The 18,951-nt window shown below is 39.0% G+C and overlaps 1 protein-coding gene and 1 long non-coding RNA gene across 2 annotated transcripts in view; both read left to right on the plus strand.

Annotated features, from left to right (window-relative positions):
- The first annotated feature begins 6,600 nt into the window (after positions 1-6,600).
- LOC122863262 lies at positions 6,601-9,678 on the plus strand. The gene is made up of 2 exons (XR_006374958.1): positions 6,601-6,835; positions 7,826-9,678. It is a non-coding gene; the product is annotated as an uncharacterized LOC122863262 (long non-coding RNA).
- Positions 9,679-10,764: 1,086 nt separating this feature from the next.
- The window catches only part of LOC122863260 (steroid hormone receptor ERR2-like), a 118,776-nt gene continuing 110,589 nt past the window's right edge, over positions 10,765-18,951 (plus strand). Inside the window, exon 1 of the mRNA XM_044169579.1 lies at positions 10,765-10,903. The gene's annotated coding sequence lies outside the window, so the exon portion shown is untranslated. The remainder of the gene's footprint in view (positions 10,904-18,951) is intronic.

An 18,951-nucleotide genomic window follows, 5' to 3' on the forward strand; every position in this document is an offset into this window, starting at 1 on the left:
GGTATGTGTCACTCTGTTATCACGATACAGATGCCACTGCATTGTTGTCTTTCAGTAGGTGAAATGTAGGCACACATGCATACAGCAGTTATCTCTCCACCAATCACAGCATGACATGACACAAAACTGAGGTAATCACACTTTTATCAGCTATGGCCAAATTACTTGACTATTGGCCAAATTAAAACCGTTTTTATCTCATAAGGACCTGGAAACAGTCCATGCTTTTATCATCTCTCGATTATTATAATTCCCTGTATATGGGGTTGACTCATTCCACCCTTTCTCAACTCCAATGGTCAAAATGTAGCTGCCAGACTTTTAATTGGAACAAAGAAAAGACAACACATCACTCCTGTTCTGGCTCACCTGCACTGGTTACCAGTGAAATACAGAATTGATTTTAAAATCGTAATATTTGTTTTTAAAGCCTTAAATGGATTAGCTCCACAATATATTACTGATCTACTAACTCTGTATTCTGTCCCCAGGTCACTTAGGTCACAACTCCTCTCAGTCCCTCACTCAAGCCTCAAAACCAAAGGTGCCCAAGCTTTCTCTGTTGCTGCTCCCAGGCTCTGGAATAGCCTCCCATCCCACATTTATTCCCGTTCCACCAATGACAATTTTAAATCAAATTTAAAGATTTTCAATTGCTTTTAGTTCAGTCTGAGGCTGCCCCATGGTTTCTGTTAAGTCATCACTTAACTTATTTCTAACATCCTCTTACTGCGTTTTAATCTGTTACAGGTTTTATTCTATTTCTCCTAACTTCCTTATTTATTTATTTATTCTGATTTTATCGTGTTAGTTGTCTTAGGTTTCCATTTTAGTCTTGTCGTCTCCGTATTCTTGCATTTCTGTATTACATTATGTATTACTGCCTTTTTGTACCTGTATTGAGGCAGATTCTAACCCATCTGCCTCAACTGGAAAGCACTTTGGCTCAACCCCTGTTGTTTTTAAATGTGCTATATAAATAAACTGACTTGACTTGACTTGACATGTTGACCAGAAGATTTGCAGGTTTTGTAGGAGTAGATATAGCTTGTTTTTCTTGTTCTATGGAGAAAAAATAAACCAGCAAGCAGATGTGGATTATGTTTCAGTCATTTCACTCTTTAACAGTGTTGATAAAACTGAACCAAGACACAGTTTAGGGGAGGGGCAGCCCAACAAAATGAAAAGCTGCTATGATAAAGGAAAGGTGCAACACTTTCTCAAGGCAAAAATAGAAAATGTAGTATAAGTACAAAAGCATGGTGTTCTGCATCTTCTGACCTATACAGTGTATACATATATACCAGTGGTGAAAAGTAAGTACATTTACTCAAGTACTGTATTTAAGTAAAATTTTGACTTCTGACTGACAGCTTACCAGTTAGTTTTCAAATTAAGATTTTACATTTAAAAAACATATTATAAGCTTATAAAATACAATGCAAAACCCCTCATCAAAAGGAGTGTCTACTCGGGGACCCTTGTCACAGGTCTTAGATATCTATGAGTTGTTAGCAGTTCCACCAGAGGGTGATTTGCCCTTTCAGATTGTTTCATTTACTGTAAATGGTTGCCTGAGGCTCAAAGAGGTAAACTTATCCATCATTTCACTAAAATTCAAAATATGAAAAATCAATATAAATATGTGTATCAGAACTTTGTTTTCCCTTCTTTCTTCTCCTAATCATCTCACAACCCTTCAGATTTATCTTGTGACCGTTTGGAGGGGCCCGACCCCTAGGTTGGGAACCTCTGGACTAGCCAACTGTGTAGTTAGTTAAAACCTTGATCAACAGTAAAATGCTTTTGAATGCAGGACTTTTACTTGTAGTGGAGTATTTTTACATTGGTCCCATTTTTTCAATAATATATAAATAAATACAGGATTGTGGGTACCCCTCTTGGCCACATGGTGGTAGCATTGTTACATTCAAACAGCACTGACTCCTCTAATGAACCTAAAGGCCCAGAAGGATTCAAGTGAGGAGCACAAGAGAAGAAAACATCATTTAAGTACATTGTTGATATTGTTTGTGTTCTCAGTGTCCCATTAATTGTTTATACTGTGTTTAATTAACTTTAGGCTACAAAGTAGTCTGAATAAAGGAGAGATCTGCTGATCTAAGGTGTTGGTCTGAATAAATGACTAAAACTTCTCATTGACATAAATAGAGATAAAGTTGCCTCTGAGCAGCTCTGTTATGAGATCATCCTGACATTAAGCCAGTGCTCAGAGAGCAGCTCCCATTTGACTGATTCTCTCATGATCTCATTGTTCTCTAGTTAGCTAATGACTGATCCTTGGCATAGATTGGTTGTTAAAGCTTCTGTCATAAGTTTTTCCTGGTACTACAGGTTCATTAGCACATAGGACAAACTATCCATTAATGCAGAATCCAGCTGAGAGGATGGCATAAAAATACCACTCTCTGCACTCTTATCTAACTCACTTCATTCTAACACATTTGTTTTACAACAGCCATCAATCAAATCATCATCAAATGCTACTTTTATTATTTTGACACTCTAGTTCCTAAGAGAAGAATAAAAATATAAAGAAACAGAAGAAGTGATTTCTGTTTGGTTTTGTCGAGAAGGTGCAAGACTGACATCATACCCATACAACACTGCCCCTTTTAGTCATTTGTTGTGTCAACACTATTTATACTGTATGCCACATAGCAGAGTTTTCTTCTTTTTATGACTTTTATTATTGTGGAATATATGAACTGGAAGGTCACAAGAGGATGAGGACGAGCAGGGTGTGACCTCAGGCTTGCTGGGGAAACTCCTGACGGCCTGCCCACCCACATGTAGAGATGGATGTTTGAATACATTTTTACAGACATTTCAGAGCTGCTTAGAAGAACTTACTGCACATGCAAAAACTTGGGTCACTTGGTTCTTACTAAGGGCTTTTGCTTGTTTGTTGTCATTTCTTTGGTGTCTCTTAATACAGATAAAGTCAAGTGTAGGTGTGAGGCAGGTTAGAAAGAGCATAAAACAGTTTTTCCCCCTCCTTCTCTATATTTGTTAAATAGATTTGTTGAGGTTAGGTCACATTGAGCTCAATATTTATCGTCTTGTTATTACAAAGACAAAAGCACACATCACTGTCTCTTGCTCTCATATGTACAGTAACAGAGTGGGCGACACGGATACAATTAATAAACATGACTTTAAAAAAAAAGTTTGACATTTTGGGAAATGCGCTCATCTGCTTTCTTGCTGAGAGTTGGAGAGAAGGTTGATACCACTCTGGTGTCTCTGCGTTAAGTATGGAGCGATTAGCTCATCTTAGCATAAAGACAGGAAACAGGGGGAAACTGTTCTGTCCAAAGGTAAAAAAAAATCTGCCCACCAACACATCAGAAGCTCACTAATTAACACAATTGTTTAAGCTGTACACAAACAGTAATGTAAAAACAGTTTGTGGTCTTAGAGTGAATTATGTAACTATTTCTTGGTGAGCAATAGTTTATGAGTCTGCCCAGATAAGTCTGCTGGAGATGCTGATTACCAGGCAACCAGCATCTCTGCTGATAACCTCAAAGACCACAAATTGTCATTTTTAACTTCATTGTTTGAATGGGTTTGAATGGTATGGATAAAACAATAGTGTTAATCAGTGAGCTTTAGAGGTACTGGTAGGCGTATCTTTGAACTGCAGACAGAGCCAGACTACCCATTTCCCCCTCCAGTCTTTATGCTAAGCTAAGCTAATCACCTCCTGGCTCAAGTTCAATACTTAACACACAGGCATGAGTGTGGCATCAATCTTCTCATCCAACTCATGGCAAGAAATTGACTTAGGGGTGTTTCCCAAAATGTCTAAGTATTCTTTTAAAGGATAGCTAACTCTGTATGTATGGCATTTCACCAACATCTAACAGTATATATCATCACGTATACAGCCTTGCAGGAATGGTAATGTGACAGATTACCAGTATTACCAGCATTACCACATGATGGGTGATGGTGTACCTCACTTTTATGGCACGCAGCCCGTAAGCACAAATACTGAATAATCCTCTGTGAGGATCCATGGCATGATGATTTATTCTGCAATGCTGTTGTATGATAGTTAAGTACGTCATTGCCCTGAGGGTGGATGATCCTATCTGCCTGCTGGCACTTCACAGATATTATCAACTATCCACACCATGATCCATTCTGCACCCACAAACCCAAAACCTAAAATACACAGCATAAATTACATACACTATATTAAGTTTGTCTAGAGAGGTGGATAGAGAGGAGCATTGTACAATCAGTTGTATGCTGTTTATTTCAAATTAGGTTTAGGGACTAGATTGTAGGCCTTCTCACGACTAGAGAGAAACTAGAAATAAAACATCAATTTGCCAATAACACCGCAAGTTAGTGTAGGAGTGTAGATAGCCATCAGACTCATAAAGCATGATTGGAAGGAGAAATGTGGAGGGAGGAGGCTGAAAGTGAACACAGCATGACGCAGTGCCTCCTGTTTGTGTTGCCTGTTCAAACAGCAACTGAGATTGATGGCACACAGTAGTAAAGATGGAGCTGTGTGCACCCGAGATAAAGCCTTATAGCTTTTTATAGAGATGAGAAAAACAGAAAGGAGTGCTAAAAAGTGAGATGGTCTAGCTGACAATGAGGATGTCAAAACAACTGCAAAGAAAACATACTTGAAAGAGAGGAGATGAAAATATTACTACTGAAAGTGAAATACAAGTAAGTGCAGTGAAGACTTTGTCATATACAGATGGCCACTTGGTGTATTTTGGAGAGGCTGCTGAACGAGCACCTCATCCATGCACATTCTGGAGAAATATAACTCACTCACAGGTGGACTGCAGAGAAGGGAGGTGCTGCTATGAAGTCAAACTGTAAACTGATTCTTGATATTCAACACTGGCCTTGCTCCAGAAGAGCTGTGCTTGGTACTAGCGTTTTCTTCTCCCTCACTCCACAGAGAAGATAAAGACTCATTCTCTTAATTCAGTCACTCTCTTTTTTGTATGTGTGTGTCTGTGTGTGGCCTCCAACAGCCGTGAGATAATGAATGCTTGAAATACCAAACACTGAAAATTTATGTTTGGTTTTCTATTCTGAACATACAAAAACACATGTCTGTTTGGTGTTCTTGGTATTCGTTAATGACTGGAGTACGCAGAAGATTTCAGGTGGGGCAGAAAATGAAAATAAACAGGAAGAAGCCATATCTCTTCTGGTGTACAAACCAGTACAGATTGTTGTATTCCATCTCAGTCTCATAAAGATGATTTAGATTTTATGCAGACTGCCCTCGTCAAAACTACTTTGACATTCATTAAATCTGTTTTTTTCAGCAGAACCAACAACATTCAAACAATCTCATTAAACATCCCTCCTCTTTAATTATCTAAAATTTTAAATAACTTTATGTCATGGTGAGTTTCATGTGGTTTACCATGATTACAGCACAAAAACCTTGGGTGCCACACTAGTATTTGCCTTCTGTCAATTTTCAATTCTGTCACACAAAAAGGGCGTTGCGGTGTGTGTTGTGGCTGTGTTGATTAGCTACTGCAGTTGGGGACTAATTTCTTCCAGTGTTCCCCGAGGCTTATGTGTTGTTTTCATTTTATTGTTCATGGGAAAAATGGCTCAGCCGGTAAAAATGGAAAAATCACTTAATTTTTCCTCCACTGCCGAGCTACTGTTTTGGCTTTTAGAGCGCACTCCTCCGCCTACACAGCCATCCGGAGACTGGATCTCCATTATATGGCTTATGTTTATGGGCACGTGGAGGTAAAGGTGCTACCAAATCCTGTCAGTGACACATTGTAATGACCAACAGTACTGTAGAACATATGGAACATTTTTCTACGGTACAGCACACACTTAATGACAAGCGAGGTATTCATGCAATAGTTTGCAGAAAAAACTTTCTTACCTTTATTTACCTTAATTTACCTTTACATTTTTCTTCTGAGAGCAGGAGAGGCCTGGGTCGTAGCTTTCGGAGGAGGTTTCTCTGACTGCCTTGGGTTTCAAAGCTGGCAGGCTGATCAGAGTGCAGGAGGTTTGTAAGCCTTGGCACTAACACACAGCACCAGGCTTTGAGGACCCAGATTAACCTGCACAGTAGTTAAATAAACACACATCCATGCGTGGCCGCATGAATGGACGTTTCATCACTGCTTGCCACATTTCCGTGATCGTACTGGACTCACACCCTACTGCACTCCATGATGCAATTAAAAATAACAGTTATAACACAAAAACATATGTGGAGTATTGACTAGCATAGAAATATAGGTATGAGTTCAGTGTGCACTACAGTGTAAACTCCCTAAATTACCTTGCTTCCTGTGTTCCCTGATCAAGTCCGGCATTGTGCACTTTGGTCCCAGTAAAATTATCTCAAGACCAAATTGGCTTGACCCCAGTGTGTGTATGAGTCTGTGGCAGAATGGGGGCTGACTTTCAGACAACTGCAGGACGGGAGCTTAGTGGGGTGTAAGGTAAACCCCCATGGCGACGGGTTGTGTTAAAACAGCAGAGGCGGAGGTGGGGGCAGGGCTTGTGTTTGTACACAGGGAAGCCCAGGCAGCTCAGTAAAAAGAGCTTTATTATTTAGGCCTCTGCCAAGCAGAGATCAGGGTGGAAAATACACAGGATCCCCGGCGCCAAGTCCCTTGCTCTCGGAAAATCCGCCCCAGAAGCGTCCAAGCAAAGGGCCTGGATTTAATCACCCACCGTGGCATTTGTCCTCAGTCTGAAGAAAGAAAGCTACAATCAATCTACATCAATGTGACTCTCAATCCCTCCACCAGCAATCGTATTAAAAAGACACGTTCTCTATTGTGTGAGTAACCCTCAATTTTAACTCTGGACACAAATTCACAAATGACTGATGTCTGTTAATAGAAACTGTCAAACTATTATTTGTTCTGGCAAAAAAGTTGTACCTCTTTAACTGCACGTCCATTGATAATATACACATTCATGCAATTCGTCATGATATAATATTTACTTTACTGTATATGAAGAATTGTGTTTTGCTAAAGAGAACATATGTCATGCACTGTAAAGTTCATACATTATCTCAAATAGTTTTTTTCCCTTCAAGTTAAGAAATGGGAAATACAGCAGCAGAGTTTTTACTTTATTTTAAACTGGGGTCTGATTCCAGTGAACCACAAGGACATGTAATGTTTAAAATGGCCTGCATGGATCTAAGCTCAGTCACAGTCAATCCGTCACTGTTCACATTTGCTTTTTTATAAATCTAACAGGAGAGCATTCACTCAGAGCCAAAGTGCACATTAGTGCACAGAGATCTTCGACATTTCATATTCTAAAGTTCAATATAACTGGTGATGTACAGTAATTCAAGAGTCAATAGATGGATAAATGGCATCAAGCCATATTTGTTGCATTTGTTTGCTCTTGTGGGTTTGTTTTGCGATGGAAACGTCAACACCATCAGACACATTAGTTGTTCATCTGACAGGCACTTAAACAATTTATACCATTCCTCTTATCCATAAACACCTCAGAAGTCAAACAATACACATGAAAAAGTATGGAAAATAATATCTGACCTCTGTGAAAGCCATTTCAAAACTCAGCTAGCTTTCAAGAAATTACTGTGCCAAGTGTAGAATTGATACAGTTTCGATCATTTTTACAACCAATAACCTCTACCTGGGTTGACAACTACTCACACTCAGACATCCATGCTTTATAACATCATCACCTAGATACTAACATTTTTTGGCAGAAAAACATTGGGGGGAAAAATGCAAGTCCTGACAGGGGAAATCCTCAGACAGCTGTTTCTGTTGTTTTCTAGCATCTTCTCTCACACCCTGCCCACAGGCAAAGTCCTATCTGCTTCAAATCATCCACCTTCAGTCTTCTGCCCAGAAAAGACAAGGTTGCCTGCCTCCCTGACTACAAGCCAGAGACAATGACCTCAGTCCTAATGAAGACCAGCAAGTGCCTGGTTTTGTCCTTCACCAAATGTGTCACACACCCATCATTATTTCATTCCTTTCACTTTGCCTGCATGAGAATCGAAATGGATCTGAACTGCATCTGGGACCTGGAATACCTGCATACACCTGGGTATTTTGCTAGGATGATGGTTATTGCTCTGTGTTCACTGCTAAAATTCCCAGATAAATGCATGGATGGCAGAGCTGTATCTAGGAAAGGTCTGGTATAAGTTATCTGCTCAAAAGTTAACACATTTAATGAATTCATAACACAATTCATTATTTTAGGCCTACAGAGACATTATTTAATACCTGGATTTCATCATGTGCAGGAGGTTGAGACCTTAAGTCAGGATGATGACCAGCAGTTGACTCCATTTTATCTTCTTGCCTTTTCAGGTTACATACACGGCTACTGTTTGGTGGCATTAGCATCTCACCACCCATGCCAGTAGCCACATAAAAGTTCACTACAAAGCTAACGCCATAAAGCTAGAGCAGTATTGGTTGAGAGAGAGAGACACCCAGCTACAATTCCAAAAATAGCTTGTTATCCTTTTGGAGGCAATAGCAATTGACAAGCTACAGGTTTGTATCACCGACTGGAGCAGGAAAAACTCTGAGCTACGGTATATCAACTGCTAGCTCAATTGTAGTACGGAGCAGGGATCTCTTAGCAAAGCTGGTCAGTAACAAAGTGAGAGATATATACAGCCTAATGGGTTGCAAATGCTAATCCGCCGGAGAGAAAAATGGCAACTTACCTTTATAGTCTGTGCTTTGTAGCTGAAGCTACCTAGCATTATACAGGCAAGACTGGAAAGATGAACACCGGTTATGCAGCCTCTGAAGGACGAAAAATAGCCCCAACCGATTGGTAAAGAGGCTCATGGCATAGGTGGTGAAACGCTAACGCTAGCTAATGCTATAACCTGCGCAAAAGGAAAAGGAGACAACTGCTGGGTGTCAGGCTCTTTTATCTAATCGCTTACATCGTCCAGTTAACACGTGTGATTATTACGAAGGTTTCGACTTCTCGCACATGTGCGTGATGGAAATCCGAGAAAAACATACCATCTCTGGCAGTCAGGAGGAAATCACAGAATTGCAGTTACATTCATAACTCTTGTTGACCATGAAACAGCTTTCACCTCGACCCCACTCACACTGAGCTCCTTCCACATCTGTACATACAACTGCAATGTCCACTGACTGACCACTGTTGCGTGATGCTGTGTTTTAAAATGTTGAATGTCGACATGGATGTAGGCAGCATTTGTATGTTTACATTTGTGTTTCTGAATCAAGGAAACCTTCCATTCTATAATTTAAAGAAACACTCAAACTTTTGGGAACATAATTGTCTGAACGATCAAATGATCTGAATACAATCTATCAAGGTTCTTGCCCCGTCAGATTCAGACTTCGTTTTAGCGATGTTGCCGCCAAACCAACAAAAATAAGATCATGGCTGTAATAAACCAGTCTCTGACACTGCACATCTAGTTACCTCTTCCAGAGATGATGCTGATTTGTTGAGACCAAGATCACCTGCCAGGAGCTGTCACCTGTCTCTGTATTACTGCGCAGGTTTGCTGGTGTACTTGCACAGCTCATAGAAACATTTGCTCTCTCTTCCACATTAGCCTCAGAAAACATGTCTACAAGCCATAATAATCAGATCTCATTTTTCTTTTTATACTCAGTACAACTACGTCATGCCACACTGTTCCAAAGCATTGTTGGATACCAACACCCACCAACATGTGTTCAAAGAGAAGCTCATCTCAGATGAATACTCTTGAGATCAATCACCTGCCATAAAAAGGGAAACTTTTGCCACATCACCTCCACTTCCACTTTGATCCACCAAACAGATTCTGAGATCACAAGAAAACAGAATTCTTCAACTGACAATCATCATCTGGATGAAGATGTTAGAAAGTTAAGGCAGAGAGAGTTATATTCACAACACACCCTGTTTGTGATTCACCAAACAAACACAGCTGCTGTTGGTCGATAGCGTCCAGGCATGAATCCAGCCTTAACACTGTTGCAGTAAGTACAGTAAATACACCACTGAAAAGTAGATAATATTTTCCCATTTTTCTAAATTTCCCAATGTAATTTTAAAGCCCAGTAATCATATTGATCACCATATTAATTACTGATATATTCACCTGCAATTTTGAGTTACAGATCACAATTAAGCATTTTACAATAAGTGTTTCTCAATGGTATCATACATTAAATTATCCTGTTTTTCTCCTGTTTTTAACATATCTGTCTTTACATGTTTCATTTGTGTTAATGCCTTTCACAGCATCAAAAACAATGCAGAAACAATAATAGATTTTATTAAGTTGTTGTCCTAGAGATTAAAAGACCTGTTAATTGGTGTATTTATTAAAAGACCAATGACTTTGAGAGTGATAACAAATCCCAATCCTGCATTAGATTTTTAGTTGTGGTGCTACCCTTTTGTGTACATTTCCATCAGAGTGTACCTACAAAATCACATTTATTAATTAATGACCTTGTTGTTTATTGTTCTCTTTTTGCATACCTTCTTTTTTTGTACCTCATCATGGTGAATTATGGACTTACATTTGTCCTGTAGCCTGAAACTGTCATGGTTTTGGGTTTGTGTTATTTCCTGTTTTATTTTGAAATAGCCTCCTTCCCTCATGTCTTGTTATTTTACTTCCTGTCTTCGCCAGTTTTGATTGTTTGCCCTGCCCTAATTAGTTGCACCTGTGTCTCATTATCTCCTCTCACCTGAGTGTATTTAAGTCTGTGTCCTTGTATATCTGTCACCACTGTGGTTTCTTGTATTGTGCCTGTCTGTGGAGTTTGCCTGCTCACCATTGGACTCGTTGCTTCTGTTTTCAACTGCTTACCTGCTGAGAGTTGCTTTTGCCCGCCAATTCAGTGTAAGCCATTTTGTTAATAAATTATTCATCTGCACCAATTCTACCTGCTAGTCTGCGTTTGGGTCCTATTCCATTGAATACACCTGCTTGACACACCCTAACAGAAACACAACACTAAATAATTGCTAATGTTGCTCTGTGTATGCTGGATGTGTAAATAGGCAACTGTTTGCTAATATGTGTACCATAACAACTTTACAAGATCACATAATATGTCAGTGTTGTGTTTACAGCTTGTAATACTAAGTGGTTTAAAAAAAATCAACTAATGCAGGTTTAATAAACCTTTTTCAAAGACATTTTGATATGAGAGTAGGAAAAGCATAGGTTTAAATAATAAAATTAATGATGCCTGAATTCAATTTAGCTCCTTCAATTTCAGGGTCCTGGTATTGTTCATGCTGGCTCACTGTCATGACTTAGAGGCACACTAGAATAGAACCGAACTATTGTTAATGTTGTTCGTAACACCTGTGCTTTTTCTACTGTGAGAAGTTAAAATGTTAGCTGTGAAAAAGGCCTATGATGGGACCACTGGAATTGTAAATTCCATGTAAATGAGAATCACTGTACAGGATACACTATAATATGTATGTATGGGTCAGAATTAGCTGCTATTTATTTAGTTTTTTGGTGGCAAGTAGAAAATCTTTAAAACACCTGCTCTTGTGGTCCATGGTGCACAATCTTTGTCCTCTTTAATTTATTCTGCGTCACAAACCTGCTGGTGAGTCATTGTTTGGCCCCCTCATGGTAAACTTGATCCAGGATCCTCTAGCCAGCTCTCATTTGTTCGTCTCACTATTGGACAAAGCAGGTGTGTGAATCACCACACAGATCTCTGATTTGCAGCATCAGCTGTCCGTCTGTTTGCCTTTTTGCCCTTCTGGCCGAATATCATGTAAACTCTTCATGTTTGGATTTTAGTGAGGTAAGAAAATGCCATTCTTCTGGAAATGATCTCTTGGCAAGGAAAGGTCAACTGTGAATGTGATCACTGAGAGTGAAAAGGGAAGTTACATCAGCCCTTGAATAAGCCAGGTTAGTGAATTATGATCAATCATAATCTAAGACTTCACAAAACCCAATGAATGTGTAGCAACAGCAAGACCTGGCTTTGGCTTGGTTAAGTTAACTACCGAAACCACCGCCTCTACAGCCTTTGATTTACTCATAGAATTTATCAAAAAAGACGTATTCCTAACACACCCAGTGTTTAGCTAGCTAGCATGCACAGTGGGATCAGTGTTTAACTTAACAGCGACAGAGGTGGAAAAAGTGCTCAGATCTTTTACTTATGTAAAAGTAGCATTGCTATAGTGTAAAAATACTGTTACAAGTGAAAGGAATGCATTAAAATGTTTACTTAAGTAGAAGTACAAAAGTATTGGCATCAAAATATACTTAAAATACAAAGTGCTCATTATGCAGAATGGCCCGTTTCAGAATAATGTATATTATTGGATTATAATTATTGATGCACTAATGTCTACATCACTTTAATGTTGAAGCTGGCAAAGGTGGGGCTAATTTCAATTTATCTACTGGGTAGTTTGTAAATTTTGCCTCGGATCAATAAAGCTTGATCTTAATGTATGATATATCATAATTTATTTGTTGATTTATATTGTATTAATCTGCAAAGTAACTAGTAAAATTAAATGTAGTGGATTTCCCTCTGAAATGTAGTGTAGTAAAAGTATAAAGTGGCAGAAAATGGATACACCAGTAAAGTAAAAGTACCTCAAAATTGTACTACAGTACTTGAGTAAATGTATTTTCCACCACTGCTTAACAGCAGTTATTTTGGTCAAGTGAGGATTTATTTATTTATTTAAGAGTTTACCGGGTCAAACAGGCTCCTGGCAGCGAAAAGGCTGTTAAAGTCAATTTTTGAGGCTGTAAGTCCCTTTTTATCCCAGTTTACCCTCTGCCTCAGAGTAAGGGAAGTTACTAAAGTTGTTATTTTAATCCCACACAGCAATTAGTCCTTGCTTTTGTCTTGGCCTTTTTGTATTCCTTTCAAAACATCAGTCATCACACAAAAATGTGAGTGATGCAACCGATATCCTTCTTGGAGAAATACAGGCTGATGATGCATCACATATAGTTGGTTGTTGGGGTTTTCCCCCCACTCACTGCTGAGCTCGCTGGAAGCAAAACTAAAGTTAATCACAAGCTAAAACGAAGCTTTAATGATCCATGAGGGGAACTTTGGTTGCTCTATCAGCAAATAGCAGAAGTTAATGTTAATGGTCTGCACTTATATGGCACTTTTCTATCAGGACAAAGCCTTCACAATGCCTCTCATTCACCCATTCACACACAGTCTCGCCCAACTTTGACATGAGCAGGGGCCAGGGGCCAAACCACGAACCATGCAATTAATAGACAACAAACTTCCCAAGCTACAGCTGAAAATTATGTAATATGTTATGTAAAAAAAAACAAACTAATACAGTGCTATACAACTTACACTATGTAGATGTGGGAAAAGGAAGTAATACCTAAATTGTTGAATGTACAATATAAAATATTAACTGTGATTCTATGAAAAAAGATGAATAAGGGAAGAATGCAGATGTGTACATTTTCAGATATATTGAGCCACATGTGCTCACTTTAATAAATCTAAAAGAAAGGTAAAACAGGTACAGAATGGGCTTTTTTGCATACACAATACATTATTACTATTATTGGGGCCTTTTTCAAGCTTCTGTTTGGAGTTTTACGTGTTACAGTTAGTCATTTATTTGCCATTTCAACAATAAATATTACAGTCAAAATATTATTTTTGCAGGACCAGGGTATAAACAATATGGTAAAGCTATCACGCTGGATATTCAGATGTGGAAAATAGTGGCGCAACATAATTTGCACACTATTTTATAGAAAACACTCAGACAGGTTTCTGAGGCTGTAATCTGAACAAATTTAAATTCATACAGTTCTCTCAGTCTTTTGGCACAAGTGTTAAATCCTTCCTGTCACTCTATTTCCTACAGTTTTGGCCACCATTGCTCTCTTGAGATGACGTAAAATGCTTTGCTGGCTTAAAACTAATATTGTTGTATGGGATTTGCAAGGAAATTGGGGTTTTGCTTGAAGCCTACAGGGCCCTTCAGCAAGCTGTTCCCAGTGAAAAGTGATCTTATGGAGGCTCCAATCATTTTTATGCCCTTTCTAATGAACTCTTGTTTTCCATAAAGAAGAGATTGCTAGTTTAAAAAAAAAAACAAAACAAACACATCTCCCTTAAGTTAAATGCCATCAGATCATGATGATTTTAAAATGCAATTTCTTCGCCGTACATATTGACAAATTAGATGTGGATCACACAATGAAGATTGTTGTGGTTTTACACTGATACATGGTGTCAGCATTCAAAGTCACTAGTGGTTATATTGCTCATTTGCTTCTAAAACCACGCATTTTGGAGTGGCTGCTACTTGCACCGAATCCTGGTGTCTGTTTTCGCAACAGCACAAGAAAAACACTGTGCTGCCATGATCTCTCACTCTACTCTCCACATCAATCCCCAGTGTGGACTGCTGATGCCTTTTTCTCTCCATATGACTCTTATTAGTTTGATATGAAAACCCAGCTTCATCTTTATTCTCATGGTCGAGAGCCATTCTCACTGTGTGTGATTTTCAACCTTCCATCTGTAGTCTCTGCTGCCTCAAATCAGGCCCTGACCAACAGGCCACAAAAAGACTTATTTGTTTTGGATGTACAGTAGAGTAGTTTTGCACAACCCTGATGTTCAAGTAAAGCCTGCGTGATGGTTATAGTGTGACTTCTGGATCCGATTTTTGTCTATAATTGCAACAGTGAATGGAGATTTTGGAGGTCATTTACATTCAGCCATTGCCCTTTTCTTCTAGGTCACAATTATAATTACATCATTACTCAATGAATGTTTCTCATAGTACTTCAATTAAACTGAATGACCTGCAGTTCTTTTGAAGTCTTTGTCTTTGTTGTACTGGGAGCTGCTCAAGGAGCCATTGGGAGGGAGGTTTCTGGATAAGGTGTCCTTGCTCTGTCAACACTTTAAGAAATCAAAGCCTCCTCGTCCCTTCCTGTGTGAAAACGCCCTCATGTTTTCAATTTCCCAGCGAGTGTTGGACTTTTGACTCTTTTTCACAATACTTTTCACACTAAAAAACCCCTAATGTAGGAGACTCATGTGGTATGTTGAAGCCTGCGGAGGTGCTGACATGTGCACCAGCTTTAGCTTTCACAGCTAACGTCACGCCACCATTGCTGTTGATTATTTAGCAGCAGGAGTGAAGGACCACTGCGTTGAGCTTCTTTGATATGCTATCTGCTGGTAATTAAAGGCTGATGTTTTGTCATTCAAAATGTAAAATTATCGAGGACAGCAAAAATGTTTGTGTTCTATTGTGTGTGTGTGTATAGTTATTGTCTAGTAACTAAACAAAGCGGTTGCCTGTTAAAAGTCGTATGATACTTTGTCAATTTTTTTAGTTTGTGTGAATGAATGCTGAGTTCAAATCCAGGATTTCCTTTGTGATGAAGAGTATTCACTTTTTTGGTATCCACTTTGGTTTAACCTACATCCTTTACTTCTGTTTCAGTTGTGATTTCAACATTTCTAGAATGGCTTTTAACAACTTAAAATATACACTTCCAAAGCTATTTGATCATTTATTCAAACGTTACTGGTGTAACGTTTTATAGTTAGAGGTATATTGCGCTATTTTTGTGAAATGTAATTTAAAATCTTCGCAGTTTACATTTTTTCTGAACTGCATTTTTGGGTCAGATATGTCGACCATGTCCCATTACCTCTTTTACTTCTCACTCTAAACAGGTCTTGTATTAGCAACATTAGCTTTGTCAGTTTGAGCAGTTAGTTTTAGCAGTTATGGGGCAACTACTGAGTGTAAATATTTAGTATAGTATATTTATAACAGCTTATCTCTATGCAAGAACTAGGGTTTTTTTCTGTTGCAAGTACAACCCATTTTATTTTAGTGATGCGTAAATCTCAACTTAAAGCAACTACAAGGAACTTTCATTTTGTGTTGATTTTGGCAGACCCTGTGGACAAAAGCGGTAGTGTTTCCCGGAATGAAGACTGCATTTCCCATGAGCACCACCGCTTTGTGTCTTTACGATCTTGATCTGGCTAGCACATGCATTTGTTTTGGAAGCTAATGAAAGAAAGACACAACTTATTTTTAATACTATTTTTCTTTTTGAAACACAGCTGTTTGCAAGATGCATAGCGATGAAGTAATGTATCTATTTGTGGTTATGTAAGATTAATAACTGTAATATGACGATGGTGAAACAAAGTAAACTTTATTTTAATACCGTTCATACACCAAGGTTACATGTAAGCCTACAACTAACAGATTCGGTTGCTCGGTAATAGTAATTTTGTAGAGAATGCATAAGTTATCAACATTCCTTAGTAATGTTGTGTCTTCATGATAATAAGCCAACAGGATGATAAATCTTGGTAGCAAGGCCAACATAAAATGTTACGTTATAAGCCAGTTGTATTACAGTCATGTCCACTGTGACCTATACCTCCACAGACTGTACACAGCCAAATAAAATAGACATATTACATACCTGTCTAGGAGGAAGAGGGCCAACTCAGGATTGGTTTTGAATCCTTTCAAATCCCACAATTCTCTCCATCTGTTGAATGACCAACCAAGGTCGACTCATGTTTTCGCCCGTGCTCTCATTGTCCTTTCTAGCTTTTTTGTTCTTCTGTCATTTCTTTTCTTTTTCTCTTTACTGATTCTGTCCCAGTATCAGCCATAACCATAAAATATAATGGCAAAAAATAAAAATGTAAACATAGGCTCTTCCGGCCTGCGTGCCATACATCGTTTCATCCGATTTCCCAGGGAATCGGACCAGGTGACTGGCATTTAGGATAACTATTTAGAAATAGTCAATCTTCTCGCTGATGGTCTTCTTTGCTTATTAAGGTCATATAGAGCGATAAGTATTAAATTGAGACTGTTTCATAACCAGTTAAAAACTCCTTGTAGCTGCTTTAATAAACTAAGCCAAGTTCGAACTTAGCACCCGGCAACTGTCTCCTGATCCACAAAGATGCTAACTGCATTGCATCATGGTCTATTTGCACTATTGTCAGAGAAGAAATCTGTATCTTTTCCTCTTCTGATGGATTGCTTTCTGTGTGATTATTAAGCATTGGTGCAAACTAGTGAGTCTAAAATAAAACCTTTGCTCATTCTTTTGAAAAATTCCTGATATTTACTGTTAGGGAACATTTTTCTACCTTCAAGTTCCTCTGAATTTACTTTGGGAATGTTTCTGCATGACATGTCACCTGTGTTTGTCCAGTAATTTGCAGGAACACAAACACCACCACAAAGCTACAAATGGACCCAGAAATAGAAAGCATGTCACTAATAACTGTTATCATAAACACTTTGATTATTCCCTGAGGAATTAGTAAATAAAACATACAGGTTTAGTGATGGTAGCATGCTTAATTTTCCGTGCTCTTTTGTGCACACACATACACACGCACACACTACGAACCAAGTGTCTTCATCTTGTGGTTTTGCCCCATGCAAAGACTCCACTTATTAACTGCAAATTGCTCCCTCCTTTGCAGATTTTAATGTGTCCGATGCTGAGTTGAATTTTCCTTACAATGAATGGCATGATCTACCCACATCTACTACACACTTTAATATATCTAATATATATAATCTGTGCAGTTCCCCAGCTTCACAAGGACCATGTGGCCGCGTGATTGCTGTGTGATATGTGTTAAGGCTGAAGCTGACCATTTGAAGTTGCCTGTATATCTCTACCAGATGGGGCTGAGCCAGGCGATGCAGACTCCATGGCTGTCGACTTCACTCGCATGCAATTTGCAAGTGAGACATTTCAGAATGAGAATGATGGATGTGTTTTCCCTGCTGATGCTTAATGTGACACAACTGTTTGGTGAACATAATGTTTCACTACAGTTGACTTTTAGAAGACAGTATAGAGAATGTAGCCTTTCCTTCTGTTTGTAGGCTGATGTTGTCATCTCACACCTTGATCTGATAAAAACTTGGTCTAATTTTGTCAAAGACAGCAGAGAGGGATGTACGGAGAATACGGATGAGGGGGAAAAAAAGTGCAAAGAGAGAGGTGATGCTGAAAGGTGACTCCATGTGTGTGGTCTCCCCGTATCAGATGCCCTATAGGGAGACATGCACGCACCATGTTGATATTCAAAAGCCTTGGATGTTTGTTTAAAGTGAGTAATTGATACTTGCCACTGGAAGAATTTCCCCCAATTTGGCACATAGTGTGAGAACAAGGAGAGTCCAGTTTGCCATGTCTGCCTGCTGTCGGCATGTGTTATGCTACGGGAAATACTGGCCCTGGTCCTCCTGCTTCTTTGGAGTTCACTGCAATGGCAGCACCAGACCACACATACTGCCACTTTTATGGTTTTCGGCTGAGGATTCCTACTGTTGCTGCCAAATTGCCTATTATTGAAACTTTCAATAAACAAGCAAGGAAATGTAATGCCTTTGTTTAGTTTGGAACTGCAGTTGAAACACTTTAAGACCACTTTTTAGGACACCAAAGAATGAACTATTTGAGGAGAGCGCAGACATCTCAAATTGAAAATATGAGCTCTTACTGGAAGGCCCTGGAAGATTAGTAGCATTCCCATGAAACGCTCCCTAACTGAATTACTTTCTGAATTCATCTTTTGAATTACTCGCTGCTGCTGCTGCTGCTCCTTTAGAGACAAAGTGTCTTCCCAGCCTATTTTTTTTTTTTTTTTTTTGTTGATCATTGCTCCATTTAAAGACACGCTAAAGTGGCCATGGCTTCTTTGATCTCAGCCTCTTTGACACCTTAAAACACGACATGAAAAAGTGCACTAAAGAGGCTTAGCCACGGCAGGATTCCACCTCAGCTGTTATCTTTGCCAGCATGGCGCTGCCTCAGAAAAGGGAGGATCTTTGCACTTTGTTTTGATTGCCGCTACTTACACCACCAACATCTCCTCTCAT

Source organism: Siniperca chuatsi, linkage group LG16 (assembly GCF_020085105.1).
Source record: "Siniperca chuatsi isolate FFG_IHB_CAS linkage group LG16, ASM2008510v1, whole genome shotgun sequence".
NCBI classification, from domain to species: domain Eukaryota; kingdom Metazoa; phylum Chordata; class Actinopteri; order Centrarchiformes; family Sinipercidae; genus Siniperca; species Siniperca chuatsi.